At 32.6% G+C, this 12,080-nt stretch overlaps 1 long non-coding RNA gene across 1 annotated transcript in view; it reads right to left on the reverse strand.

Moving 5' to 3' along the window:
• LOC126739965 (uncharacterized) overlaps nucleotides 1-12,080 on the reverse strand; it is a 30,852-nt gene continuing 18,772 nt past the window's right edge. The window contains exon 3 of the long non-coding RNA XR_007661748.1: nucleotides 1-150. This is a non-coding gene — a long non-coding RNA (uncharacterized LOC126739965). The remainder of the gene's footprint in view (nucleotides 151-12,080) is intronic.

Below are 12,080 nucleotides of genomic sequence, written 5' to 3' on the forward strand. Positions count from 1 at the left end.
TTAACCAAAACCTGGATCTGTAGGTCCACGAATGTCTAAAACCATCTGGACGTCTAATGGTTTTACCGTCACTCGTTTAGCGTGTCCCGCACACCTGTTGGCATCCATGAAAAGTAGGGTCAGATAATGTTCTGCACTTTGCTGTAGAGCCTAAAAAAATATGAAATTAGCACAAATTAGATCAATAATTCTTTATTTAAACTAGAATGGCTAAAATAAGTCATCAAATGGGGAGTAGATCTTCTCAGAAAAGAAAATCAACTAAAAATTTAAAACTAAAAATGTATCTAATGTCCTACTACCTTATTTATAATGCTATCTTGATACAATTTGTATTTTTATTTATACATATCAATATGGTTTAGAAAGAACAAAACAAAACACATTTTAATTTTAGACAAAAAAATTCTTTTTAAGATAAATTGTGCTTAGTATTTGTTGGGCATTCCTTTGAACATATTAAGTTATCCTTTTGATATTTAATAAATAGTTTAAATTCTTTATGGAAAATTTGTTGATTGAAAAATGTAATCAGTACAATTTTTGCAGCCTGTAGTGAAAATTTAATTTAATGGTGTGTAAAACATATTTAATATTCAATGGAGACATCTTGATATAGTAAATTTACTCACAAATTATTTCATGGAAAAATTGATTGCAGTGGCGGCTCGTCAGGGGAGGCAAGGGAGGCTTAGCCTTCCCATCAAATTGTAATGAAATAATAAAAATATTTAACAAAAATAAAAAAAGAAAATATTTTTTTTCCAAATAATAAGTAGCGACTCTATAACTTCTAATACACCAATATAGCGCGAACCAGCCATACGTCATACTGTTAATTCGCCGCGACTCGCATCCTTTTTTAAACAGTTGTAAGAAAAGAGAGAAAGCTAACCGGCTTCATCCACATCGACACAGAACGTGTGCGAGAACGCGATACATTACGAAATAAGAAAAGCCATACGTAGCAAGGGAGGCAAGCCTCCTCCAGCGTTCAAAATCCAACCTCGGGCCGTGCACTCGATTTGGCACCGACAAACGCCGTTTTCATCGCGCAAAATAAGGCGCCAAGGGAGGCTAGCCTCCGATCATCTGATTAACCTGATTTTTGTTTTGTCTTGAACTTTCAGCAGTTTTCAGTCGTTTTGATTTCGGTGATTGTCGCGCCTTTTGCCCGCGAATTTTGACAAGGTAGTGTAGCGTTTTATTTTTCTATTTCTTATTTTCACTAACGCTCCATTGATATTTCATTAATTTCAATAATTATATTAATAATTTCAGTCAACTTCTTTTATCGATATTTCTTTAAATTGACACTGTCAATGACACATTACTACTGTAACGCATCACTCTCCTGGTTTTATTATTCATGCTTTCTGTTGACGGTCACTCTTCTGGTTGGTCTTAATTAATGTTTTCTCTGATTGGATTGACATTGACAGCTCAGGCGAGAGGTGGGGTCGTTACTTATTTAGTCGGTACTGCATCCATTTTTCGACTTTCGAGGACTTGTTCCCGTGTCGCAGGTAGAAGCGCACGTAAAAGGCCAGTTTTTTATTTCCGAAATTTGTGAAGCAGGAAGTGGCCAATATGGTTTATAATTTATAGTCCTTAATCTTGTTCCTTTAGGGAACTGTTTATTTCATAATTCTGGTGCAGGATGCCCAAGATTTTGATGGATAGATAATGAAACTTAGCAAGGTGAGTGTGTCACATTTTGAACGCCATTCATTTTTTTATCGACAGTGAATACAATGGCAACCGTTGTTTTAGGGTTTTACTTTTTCGTTTTCCTCTTTATTCTTCTTCAATTGTTGATGGCTGCAGGATTTTGATTTCCCCGAGAAATTGCTGCAAGCTGTGGAGCTGAAGCAAGAGTTAGAGCTAGTATTAGAGATTCCCAGTCCAGATAGCTAAGCTACAAATGGCATACATTCACAGCCTCGATTTTGAAGGCTAGCCGTTCATTTCTTGGAGGAATATACAGGCCAGTTTATTCCATTTATTTAAATATTACTAACCATAGATTAAATTTGTCTCATTTATTTAAATTTTTATTAATATACCTTTTATTTAAATTTAACCTTACAAATATTTAATTAATGTCATAATTTAATATGTCAATTTTTATCTATAATATTAGTTATTTTTTGTTCAGTATTTTTCAGTACTCTTTTTGGTAATTAAGTAGATATAAGGTTCATGAACTTTCCCCTGCGTAATACAAATATATACTAAAAACCTTAATAATTGCAATTTATTTTCCAAGTGCTGAAATCTTAATTTCCTAGTAGCGAAATCATAATTTAAATGTTACTTTTGTCAAATTTATTTTAATCATATCAACATTATTCATATTTTAATTCATAGCAAATTATTAACGTTTATCAGATTAGAACATGAGGTGTGTACATGTCTTAGATGTAAATATAATTTGGTTGTATTGTTAAGATATTTTTTTTACCTCTTTAAATCTACTTTATCCAGGGTCATTTTATTGATAATTGAAACCTATATTACCAAGTATTTTTCTTAGTTTTCTTACATTTATAAAAAAAAAACTAAGTGGCGCCCTCTTATTTAATAGCTATAATCAAGTTTAGATTCTTTAATAGCCAGTCATAAGTGAACCTTCGAACAATCCCAAGCCTCCAATAATTCTGAGCTACCGTCTGCAAACTCTTGGCAAAATAGTAACACTGTAAAGTTAACGGTGGTTTTGGCTAACGGTTTTATTGATTATTTTTGATTTTGTCGATTCATCGATTTAATTGTGCGGCCGGATTTCCCTCTATGTTAGTCTTTGGTACTTAATTTAAGGTATTTATCGTGTTTAATAATTTATTATTATGTGTATTTGAGTGATGCAAGGTAAGATATTTTTATTTAATGGCTTATCATTTCTAATGTTTGTTTGCTGAAAGATGGACAAATTAAATGAAATCAAACAAGCTGAAGATTTAATAGACTGGCTGCTATTAAACAATTTTAGTTCATTAAGCTTTGATGCCAAATATTATGTTATTAAGACTTTGGGCAGGCCTCAGCCCCAATTAATTTCATTGCGATCTGCAGACAATCGACAAAATCGCGGGTTTAATTTGACTTGGTACAGCAAATATGATTGGTTGACCGGATTGGTTAAAAGAGAAAAGCTTTTTTGCTGGGCTTGTCTATTATTTCCTGTCCAAACTGAATATTCTACGTGGTCGAAAACTGGATATTCTGATTTAAAAAAGTTGCCTCGGTCCATTGAAAGACATTTAAAATCAAAGGAGCACATTTCTTCGTCTTGTAAATTAAGGCTTTTTGGAAAACAAAATATTGCTTCTGCTTTAGATAATGCTCAAAGAGAAGCCATTATTTCTTTTAACAATCAAGTACGTGAAAACCGGTCAAATTTAAAGCGGCTTGTTGACATTACTCTTTATTTAGCTTCACAAGAACTAGCTTTTCGCGGACATGATGAGACCGAAGAGTCGATTAATCGTGGCAACTATAAAGAACTTTTGACGTTGTAGGGTAAATACGATTTAAAATTTGACGAATTTTTAAAAGGTAATGTTTTTTCGGGCACATCAAAAACGATTCAAAATGAAATCATTGAAAGTTTGTCACATGTCGTCGATGAGCATATTTTCCAAGAAATTCAAGCAGTCCCTTCTTTTGCATGGGAAATAGACGAGACTACGGATATACTTGTAATTCTCAACTTTCGATTGTTTTTAGGTATGTCAAAGGTAGTAGAACGGTTTATGGGGTTTCATGATGTTTCATCTGGGCGGACTGCAGCCGATTTATTTAATCTCCTGGTTCATAAATGCGACAAATTTGATTTCAGGCGTAAGCTAATTGCGCAAACATATGATGGGGCGGCAGTCATGGCGGGACATTTAAATGGCTTGCAAGCTAAAATTAAATCGATAGCGCCCTATGCACTTTTTACGCATTGCCATGCCCACGTCCTAAACTTAGTTTTAAGCAAGGCTTGCAATAATATTAAAGACTGTCGTATTTTTTTCTCCAACTTGTCAGGATTTTCTGCCTTTTTCACCAAGAGAAATCACATCCTAAATGAAATTTGCGGTAGCCGAATGCCTACTTTTGCTGCTACACGGTGGAATTCTACATCAAGATCTGTGTTTTCAGTGCATACACATAAGGAAAAATTAATAGATGTTTTTGATTTTATTCTAAACAGTGAGGATTTTAAAAATGACGACCAAAGTATCAGGGAAGCAAAGGGTTTCAAGTATATTTTAACAGACCATAAATTTTCTTTTTTGCTTGAAACATTTAAACTAGTTTTTGAGCAAACTCACGTGGTTTTCTCAATTCTTCAAAATAAATCTTCAGACATTAATTTTTCAAAAAATCGATTAAATAATTTGACTGAAATTTTGCAAAAGTTTAGAAATGATGAGCAGTGTTTTAATAGCATTTTTGAAAAACTTGATGTTAATGTTGAGCCGCCAGTAAAAAAACGAAAATCTAATTTTGACTTGTGGGACCCGATTTGCGACAAAATTATAGACAAATCTATATTGAAATAATGGACACAATAACTGAACAAATTAAGGTTAGATTCAGCGATCTTATAGTAAATTAAATTACTTTGATCTATTAATGTTCGAAAAATGTCCATCCTACTCCAAAGATTTTCCCCAAAAATTACTGGATAATTTAGTAAACCAGTATTTTTTGATCCCATTCAATTAAAAAATGAATTAATTGTAACCTACAGTGACCCTCAGATGTTTCAGAGTTGTAAGTCTCCATCTGAATTCTGTTTTATGTTTGAAAATAATTTAAATGAGTGCATGCCAGAGCTGTATAATTTATTAACATTGCTGTGACTATACCCATAACATCGGCATCTGTAGAAAGAAATTTTTCAGCACTCAAAAGAATTAAAAGGTATAGCCGTAATTCCATGACCCAAATGCGACTAAGTAATATATCTCTTCTTTCAATCGAAAAAGAGTATATAAAAGAAATGACAAAAAATGACAAATTTTATGACGAAGTTATAGACTTCTTTGCTAATATAAAAAACCGAAGAATTCCCTTAATTTTCAAACCAGAGTAGAGTCCACAGAAAAAAATTAAAAAAATAACTGATGTATAATGACTATAATGTATACATATATGTATGTACATTGTACATAATAAAGTATTATCTTATTCGCTTGGACATAAACATGTATATTATATTTTTATTTTAGAGTTTTAAAACCTATTCCTACTAAGTATTTGTTTGTGATATAAAGCAATAATAACCAAAGTTTTTTCCAAAGAAAATATGTTTTTCTTTTGTTCTATTCAGCATATAAAACCATAACATGGTTTTGGCTAGAACAGAGTTTTTTATTTATAAAATATTTTTTGTACATAAATATGTATATATGTATGTATATAATATATTATTTTAAAGCTTATTGATACTATTTACATTATAAGCTACTTAACCAAAGTTCTTAACAAGGAAAATATTTTTACGTTTTTGTTATATTTTGTATATAAAACCATTATATGGTTTCAGTTGATAGAATTCTTCTTTTTATTTATTATCCTATTTTTCTTGTCCCATATAATGTATACCTTATTTTTGTTTATTTCAAAAACCATATCCCTATTTCCTTATCCCTTCCTATTCCAAAGACTCAACTCTCACCTCCTTTATTGCTGGACAATAAAATATACTTTTAGGTCCAATATTAAATATAACTATTTTTTTGAAATCTGCTAATTTTGTATGACCCAAAAAATGTATGAATTGTTGACTGAGAAGAGTTTATTATATTTCTTGTTTTTTAAAAAAATATTTCAAAAATAATTTATAAAAAGTACCTAATAATTAAATATTTAACAATATTAATTATGTATATATAATTATTATTACATTAGGATACTTAAAATAGGCAATATTAAAAGTAAAATCGAACACGACTTGTAAAACGATTTTCAAGACCTTTTAACGAGAATTGGGTAAAAAGTGGGCGTGGCATGCAAAATGTTTCTTCTCCCCTTTCCAAAAACTCACAAGCCGCCACTCATTGATTGCAGTACTCTGTTAAGTCACATGTAAGATTGTTAATTTCATATAACTTTATATGGCATTAGCAATCCATTAGATAGATACTTGTGATTTTATGATCAGTATTATTTTTTTTTTTGTAATTCTGTAGGATTTATGTTTATTCATATGAACTAGAATTAGGTAATCAGTATAACATTTAACAAAATTACCTGCTGAGCTACTGATTCCTCACTTTGAACTTATATGTGGCTCTATTGTATATGGAGGCAAAAAGTTATTTAATAATCTTTCACTAGAAATAAGAAAATCTAAGATTGAAAAAAGCCTACATATTATTATAGCATATTATATAATAATTAGCATTTAAGTATATATAATATTTATAATTTACATTTTAATTTAGTTGCGCTGTAACTTATTGTACTGTCTGTGAATTATATTTTGGCTGTACCTACAACTTCTATGTTTATATTGACAATAAAAAACTTTCTGATTTTTAGTTATTTTGCTATGTGGCTTTAATAAGTATTTATTTAAATAAATAAATATCCCTGTATAACCGTTGATTGAATATTTGAGAAGATATGGACGAAAATGTACTTTCAAATGTACCCGACAATGGGATGGCGACACCGTCGCGTCGGTCTAGGTGAACAGGAAAATTTTGTTTTTTATTTATTTTTTTTTGTATATATTTTGGGTGGTAAACATTAATTTATTTTCTTTAGTAGCGTAGTTAAAAGTTGATTGTCTTGCATAATATACACAGTTATGCTGGCAACAATTCAAAATAACCGTTGTTTACAAAGGACTTAAATATTAAAAAAAAAAAAAACAAAAACAATAATGTAAATTTCTTTAAATCTTAGGTTTTAAATCAAATATCGTTTGAGTAGATTCAAGCCTGTGGAAATATGGATTATTTTTGATAAGAAACACACTGATAAAAAATAATGGATATTCGAAAATAATTGTTTGAAAAATGATATTTACGTAAGAATATACCACACAAAACTACTAAGAAGAAATGTACAGAAATGTGGTATCTTGGAAAGGTAGGAAAGAACATTTTTTTTTTATCTTGGAAAGAAATTTTTTTTTTTTACTAATTAGAGAGGTTTATTTATTATAGATTTTCCACCAAATATGTTATCAGAGTTAGTTTTATAAAGAATGAATTATACTTATTCCAGTCAATTAATGTTAAAGATTTATTGATCATCGTTTGTTTAAAGTAATTCAGATTTAAGTTCCTTTCATTGTGAATATGTTTTAGCTAGGCACCTTAATCAAGATCTCCTAGAAAATGTATTTTCTGTAATAAGAATGAGATGTCCGAAACTTCTCTCAATTGGATGACAGTCAATCGGCAGCAATATAAATAATTTCACTTCTTCCAATGTAAAAATATCGATAAATTCAAATAAAACTGTAAGTTTCGAAACTTGTTCTAATGTAATGTTTCTGGATATTTTGCAAAAATCTTAATAGAGAAAACGAAATTTTATCTAATAAGATCAGACCATTTTTTAAATTTATGTCAAAATAATATAATATTGTATTATATAATATTGTATTAATATAAATATATAAAGTCATTTAATGAATTCATATTTAATTTGTAAAAAAAAATTTTTACTTTTATTTTATTAAGTTTAACCGACCAATGTCATTTTGTCATGGCCTACTATATAAATTAAAAAAAATCAAAATATTAGGTTAGGAAAGGATACTTTTTTATTAAATTGCTTTAAAAAAAAACTATATGAAATACAGAGTATTTTATAGCTTCAGTTTATATAAAATCTTATGTTATTATATTATATAAAATTTATATGGCGTCTATAAGAAAAAATAAAGTTGATGATGATCGAAAAAAAAAAACGAAACGTCGGATTAATTTTTTTTTGCGTCATGTGGTAGTATCCGGAATTTGAAAATTTTTTAAACGTCATTTTATTAAGCTCCAAGTTGCGCAACTTTGCCTCCATTTAACCGACCTTGTAACTTTTACGGTTTCCGAGATTCCAATGGTCACCCTCAAATTTGGGACACCCTGTACAGTAAAGGAATATCTTGGTCCCATGTCAAATTATGGTTTTTTTGTCCTATATTAAACTAATAACTAAATATGACTCATACTTTTGCTTAGACCATTTTTTTATAAACACCAGCATAACAACAAAACAAATAAAATCTTACATATTACATACTTGTGTCACAGATCACTATCCAAAATTCTCATTTAACAAATAAACAAGATAAATATACCAAAAGGAAAATTAATGACTTGGAATTATTAAAAATAAACTTCATAAACTATGACTTGAAAAATAAATAAAAGTGCCCTTGCTACCACATAGAATAGGCTCAAACCAAAGTCCCAACTTGTCTATGTTTTTAAAACCAGTCAAAGAACTTATACAGATCGTGTTTTCGTTCGTTACTTATAGGAAACCGCATAGAGGCGAAATTTTGCAACGTCGCGCGTGCACGAGTGCCCGCGAGTCCTGCGACAGAGCACCGCCCCGGCCGGCCCGAGGACGGGATTAGTAAACATCTGACTTTCGTGGGAGCTGCGTCGTTTGGCGACCAAATGTCCCAAAATATTACGCGAAAATCCAGGCATTTTTAAAATATTTATTCTAATGCGGGTTTTACAGACATGACAATGTGTAAAACCCGCATAGAATTGTAATCTTAAAATGTTTAATATGCTGTGTTTTGCAGAATGATAATTAAAGCGTTATTCTAATAAAAAATAAAATATCAACTCTGATAAAAATATAATAAAAAATCAGAAATAAAACTCTAATAAACAAACTTAACAACATATCATTTTTTAAATAAACCGCCTTCTTTCGCTAAACAAAAACTTAACCTATCGTAAAAGCTATTTCGCACCTCCAAAAGAGTTTCAGGTAAAATGGAATTGGCACCTTCGACAATTTTATTTCGCAACTCCTCTAAATTTGTTGACCTACTAAATTCATGCTTGTAAATGGTCTGCTTAAGGTAACCCCACAGATAAAAGTCATTTGGAGACAAATATTGAGATCTAGGAGGCCATTTAAAATCGCCAGTCCCACTAATAAGGCGGTTAGGAAAAGTATTTGTTAAAAATTCTTTTACACGTTATGAGCAGGACAGCCATCTTGCTGAAAATAAACCGATCCCAGGTAGGATTTGAATGGCAGAAAGAACTTGGTTTTGCAGCAACTCAAGATACTTTTGGGCGTTTAAAGTGCCATCAATACAAAATGGCCCTATAACATTGTCGCCCAAAATACCTGCCCAGACATTCAATTTCTGAAGATACTGGGTACGAAACTGAAAACTTCTGTGCTCGTTTTCCTGAGACCAATAAGGAACAATGGAAGGATTGTGTTTGCCATGTAATGAAAAAGAAGATTCAACAGAAAACAAAATATTTTTAAAAAAATATTCGTTTTCATTTGCCTTTTCCATCATGGTTTCATAAAATTTCATTCTTCGCCACTGGTCTTCAGGAAATATTTCCTCAGTTTTAAATACTTGAAACATATTTTTTAATACCCATATTTTTTCCAGATACGAGCAACAGTTTTATTGCTCATTCCCAGTTCCTCTCCAACACTTCTAGTGGACCATGTCGAATCAAGTTATAGTGTACTGCAAACCATTTCTTCCCGCCGTTCTATTTCCTGGACCACTTCAACAGGTGGTTCTTGACGTTTTGTGTGGCATTTTTTACAATCTTGAAGACAAAAAAATGTCTCAAAATTTGTAACCACATTTAAAACCGTTTTTGCACAAGGAATCGGACTATTCTCAAATGTCACTGAAAACAAATCTCTACATTGTACTACCGAATTGCCTCCATAAAACCATTTAATTAGTTGAACTCTTTCGGAAGGGGTATAAAGAGCGATAGTGAAAAAAACACGAAAATAACGCTTAAAAATTATTAATGCAACGTGCAGTAACACAGCAAAGTGAGGTCTGCTGACTCCCGGTTCAAAAAATAAAAACGAAAAATTCCGCCGCCTGAAAGCCGCAACCAAGCGGTGTTGCCATTATTTTGGGTAATACGTAGCTCACGATAACACGATCTGTATACAGGATCCGGCGGTCAAACCTGACGGTTTTTGAAATGGAATAAACAAAAAAGTAGTTGAGATATTTTAATTATTATTTTTTTATTGTAAAGAGGAAAATTGGAAATTTAACATTCATAATAAAAAAGCACAAAAATAACTTATGAAGCAAAAATTATGTCACTTAAATGATGACCACCATTTTCTCTACACTGTACGAGTCTCCTGGAGAAGTGACTCTCTCCAATGTTTGGCGGGAGATCTCACGAATTTCTCGCCGAATGTTCTCCTTTAGTTGGTTCAAATTATTTGGTCTGTCAACATAAACTCTTCCTTTGAGATACCCCCTCCCCACAGATAAAAGTCACAAGGGGACAAGTCAGGAGAACGTGCCGGCCATTCGATTTCACCCCGGAGCAAGATCGCTTACCAGGGAAAAATCCTCCGAGTTGAGCCATGGACGCCCGAGAGGTATGAACAGTTACTCCGTCCTGCTGAAACCAGACCCTCCTGAGAGGAATACGATGGCGACGTAACTTTGGAATGAGAAAGTCACGGATCATGGTAACATAACGCGCTGAGTTCACTGTCACTGTTTGGCCATTCTCCTTAAAAAAATAAGGCCCTAACACTGCTGACCTACACACTGCAGCCCAGACAGTTTACTCTTTCACAGTGAAGAGGCTGCTGGTAAAGTTCGTGTGGGTTTCTTGGAGAACGTCTTACAGACCGGTCTGAGATCCGAAGAGCTTGGGCGTGAAGAATGGCAGAGCGACGAGGGCTTCGTTCAACAGCATGTCCAACAGCTTCAATATTAGCAGGTATTCTAACCGCTCGAGGTGCTCCTCCTCTCTTTCTTGTTGCTCCAAAAGCAGTGTTTTGAAAGTTTCGAACCCACATAAACATTAACCGTATACAAAAACTCCTTTGTGTTAGAATCACAGAATCATTATTTCTAAAAAAAGTCTCAACAACATACGTACGGTGTTCAACGGTCCAACGCTCCAAATTGCTACTGATACTGAACTTTCGCTCACGGTGAACAGAAATCCCACACCATCCCCACCCATGGTCGGGTGGCGACCATCTCCACCCGACCAGACGTCCCCACCACTACCTATCCCCACTCCAAAACCGTCAGGTTTGACTGCCGGACCCTGTATAATATATACAAATATTCTAGCATGAATCAATGAGAAAGGTACCTAAATTTGCAAATACTGCAAGAAGTTAAAATTAGTTCAATTAATGATTTTATATAGGTAATGAAAAGAATAGGTTCTATTATATTCTCTTAAGGAACGCCGATTTTAATTGTTTCTGTGGAACTTAAGTTATTATTTACTTTAGTGTAAAATCAAGGAGCTTTTGGTGAGACACTGTCGAAAGCCTTAACAAGGTACCTGAAAACCACTATCACCTGTTCATGACTGTCAAGGCCTTTGGCGATCTCTGAGGTAAGCCACTCAATAGCATCGATGGTCCCTCTTCCTTCTAAAAATCCATATTGTCTCGACGATAAGATTTAACTTCTTGGAAAAAATGTATCAGTCTATCCAATACTTTTTCAAATATTTTCGCTAGAATATTAACTAGGCTAATTGATCGAGAATTTTAAATTTTATTTCGTGATTCGGCCTTATGAACTGGAGTTATTAAGTAAACTTGAAAGTATTCTAGTACCTTTCCCGTTTTAAAGAGTGGATTAACTATGTGTTCTAATGGTAAAACAATAAAAGGGTGAATTATCATCAATATCCTGCTGATTATTCTGTCCATCTATGGAGTATGGACTACTATCTAATTTTAATGATGATATACAGATCGTGTTATCGTGAGCTACGTATTACCTAAAATAATGGCAACACCGCTTGGTTGCGGCTTTCAAGCGGCGGAATTTTTCGTTTTTATTTTTTGAACCGGGAGTCAGCAGACCTCACTTTGCTGTGTTACTGCACGTTGCA

The sequence above is a fragment of the Anthonomus grandis genome, chromosome 8 (genome assembly GCF_022605725.1).
Source record: "Anthonomus grandis grandis chromosome 8, icAntGran1.3, whole genome shotgun sequence".
In the NCBI taxonomy this organism is placed as follows: Eukaryota; Metazoa; Arthropoda; class Insecta; order Coleoptera; family Curculionidae; genus Anthonomus; species Anthonomus grandis.